Source organism: Mesoplodon mirus, assembly GCF_964341445.2.
Source record: "Mesoplodon mirus genome assembly, chromosome: X".
Taxonomy (NCBI): domain Eukaryota; kingdom Metazoa; phylum Chordata; class Mammalia; order Artiodactyla; family Ziphiidae; genus Mesoplodon; species Mesoplodon mirus.
In genome coordinates, this window is record NC_138981.1 from 81,835,524 (window position 1) to 81,839,018 (window position 3,495).

The window sequence follows — 3,495 nt, forward strand, 5'->3', positions numbered from 1 at the left end:
GTTCTTTTTACAGCAGGCAAGAAATTCACTTAAAGTGAAGGAAGGGAATAGTGAGAGAGAGACTACTTCTGCCCCAATTTCAACTTCTGGGTTCAGATATACTACCCTATGACCCACCACTTTAACACTAATTTATGCTTTAGCTTCTTAGTGAATAGCCAGTTTGTAGCTCATCAAAATACTCTCTTCCTCCAAGACATAAACTCTACTATGAAGTTCTCAGCTACAAATGGCTTAGAGGAGAAACTGCCATTTCCCCCAAAATAGGCTCTTGCATACTCAAAACTAAACAGTATACAAACATCTTACATTGAGTTCCTAATATTGGCAGAATATTTGTTCTCATTGTTGTTCTAGATACACGTGTTTGGTGAGTGAGGGGCGACAGAGGTGGAGATGGTGCTGTAGGCACCTGGTATAAACTTGCAAGCTGGACGCCACACAGACAGTCCTAACAGGGCAGGCCGGGCAGCATTCTGGGGCCTGTAACACTGGATTGGGAAGCGAGTCTGCGGGAGTCTCGTCCAGGGTTGACGGCGTCCAGCCACCCTGGAGACTCGCTGGCCGGAGGTCCTGGGCGGAACCGGCAGCGGCACCTGGGCTCAGCACACATCATTCAGGGCTTTGCGGGCAAACTGGGGCAGGACGAAGGGTGCCCAATATACATCAGAGTTGTAGTATTTCATCTGTATCTGTTCCATCTGCTTCTGCGTCAGCTGCTGCACGGGCTCCAGGAAGTTGGTGCTTGGATTTTTGCTGTACAGTATGAAGCCAATTTGGCAGCTGGGGTAGGTGGGGATGATGCAGTAAGCGTAGCCCATCACCGGGAAGAGTGATTTGCAGAACTGCCGCATCACCTTGATGAGGTCCAGGTGCAGCCACTGACATTCGCCCTGGCAGCAGAGGATGCCACCCTCCTTCAGGGCCGTCTTCATGAGCCAGTAACAGGAATCCTTGAATAGACTCTCAGCAGGGCCCAGGGGGTCTGAGGAGTCAGTGATAATGACACCGAAAGCATCCTGGTTCTGTTTCATGAACTCAAAACCATTATCCACACATAGGATGAGCTTTGAGCTCGAGTAGCCAACGGCCATGCACGGCAGGAACTTCTTGGAGACTTGAAAGACATCCTCGTCGATCTCGCACTGGACCACGGACTCCACGGAGGAATGCTTCACCACCTGCCGCAGGACACCCCCATCCCCGCCCCCGACAATCAGCACCTTGCGTGGATTGGGGTGGCTGCATAGGGGCGAGTTGGCTATCATCTCCTGGTAGGAGAACTCGTCCATCTCTGTGCACTGGACGACGCCATCCAACACCAGCACGTTGCCGTAGCTCTTACTGCGGAAGAGAAGGATATCCTGGTACCGCAAGCGCTGATGGTGTCGCTGCTCCGCCTGCAGCGACAGGGCCTGGCCGGGCCATGGGCTGCACGTCTAGCGGAACCAGATGGCGGTGGGGCCGTCGGGGCTGGGCTCCATGGCTGGCAGGCTGGCGCGTGGGCGGACTCGAGGCCGGGGGAGCGGGATTACGGCCCGGGACTGCAGGCAGCGCGGAGCCGCAGCACAATGGGACCAGCCCCACCCAGCGCCCACGCCTCGCCCTAACCCCGCCCGCGCCCTACCACCACCGGTGGGGCGGAGCCTGCTTGCAGGGGCAAAACCCGAAACCTCTTTGCAGAAGCCTTTGGTATCTTTTTATCTCCTAGCCATTTCTTATCATTAACATTCTACCCCATGTCTCCAGATCACTGTGTCACTTCTGTACGGCATAATCCTCTCCCAGCACTTCTGGGAACATCCACTAGAGAGCACAAGATTTGCTGTGCCCACTTACCAAGCAAACACATTTAATACAAAATTATAAAAATGATATTTCATTACCAGAAAATATGCGTGTCCTAGAATAAAATTAGTTTTCACTATGAAGGTGGAAAGCCTTGTGAACTTCCGTTCCCCACGGCATAGCTTGACAAACTCATAGCCAATGTCATGAAGACCAAATAGACCCAGGCCGATTTTGACCTGGACGGAGGAGTTTGCCAGGATTTGGGACTCTCAGTGTTAAAACTGGGGAAGTCTCCGGCAAACCAGTGGGTTTGATCACCTGAAGACCAACTAAAAGTACTGGATAGCACTACTGTCAAGAAAATCAAAGCCTCGTATCTGCTTTCTGCTGGAAGGTACCTTTCTCATTAAACTTGAAGTCACTGATGACTTCCTCTCTTACTATATAACATTGCTTCCTACCTGGTGCTACCACCTTCTCCACAAAGACAAAATTCTGTGTCCTCTAGTTTTCTTGTTATCGTGGTTGCTGTTTTGACAAAAAAAGATACGAATTTCTTTTGAAATTGTCACCTTAAATACTCTCATGATAGTTTCTGGCATCATGGCACCATAATTCCATTTCCCCCTTCATCTCACCAATGAAAGTAGCTTGGGTTTTGCTGACTACCTCATGACACTTGCACGCACATTACATTTATCTTGCCATCACAATAACAGATATTGTTCCCATTTCCTGATGAGAAAATAGAGGCTAAGTGGAATCAGGTGACTGGCATTGGTTGTAGAACTAGTCACAGGATAAGCCTACTCCGTATCATGGCCTTGGCTTTCCATATTAATAATGACTCTCCTTTTTCTAGTCTATCTGTCAAATATGCCTAACACCTATAATCACAGAAGAAATGTGACCTAAAACTTGTAGATTAAAAGATCTACTGGAAAATATTTTCTCAGCCCTGTCTTGTGTGTAACTTAGATAGCTTCATGGTTGACTTTTCTAATTACTCTCATGAGACCATAAAATCCAATTCTCTGACAGAATGCTATTGAGTTGCTTTCTTTTATTTTTACCTTGAATATGCCGTTTGTGTTTTAAATGTTCATGGTAAACATTACTCAGACCGTATATTCCCATAATATTTCAAAAGAAAACCATATTCAGGAGCCTGAAAAATGAGGAGGGGAGAAATAACAGTCCTGAAGTTTCATTTTACTCAAAGTACCCCTGATCAAAGATTGAATTTCAGGACATCAGACCAAATAATTTTTCTTCAAAATTGAAGATAAAATCCTCTTTATTTTTTTTCTATTTGCCATGCAAGGAAAAAAAATACATGCCAGTAATCCATAATTCACTTTATTGGAAGAAATTTATTGGGAATTATATTCTAGAAATGGCTATAGTCTGGCAATTCTAGAATCTATAATAAAGAAGTCATTTCAAAGGAATGTTCCAAATAAAACCTTTTCACTTTGAAAAATGGCTCTGCTTTAGTCAAATTCACACAATGAAGGGAAAATAAAAGCCTAAAGTTAATTCTGTAAGAGTATAGGAATACATGCAAGCTTTGATACAAATTAATGGCATGGAATCAAAACACAAACTTGAACAGTTTATTGGGCAGAATATCTGCAAAGTTAAAATATACACAGAGGCAGTAGTTATGAAGGTGAAGAAAAATATCAAAACAAAGATCACTGA

At 45.6% G+C, this 3,495-nt stretch overlaps 1 pseudogene across 1 annotated transcript; it reads right to left on the reverse strand.

Moving 5' to 3' along the window:
* Positions 1–458: 458 nt before the first annotated feature.
* Positions 459–1,484, reverse strand: LOC309796370 (spermidine synthase-like; annotated as a pseudogene). Its single transcript has one exon. The product of its transcript is annotated as a spermidine synthase-like (transcript).
* Positions 1,485–3,495: the final 2,011 nt, after the last annotated feature.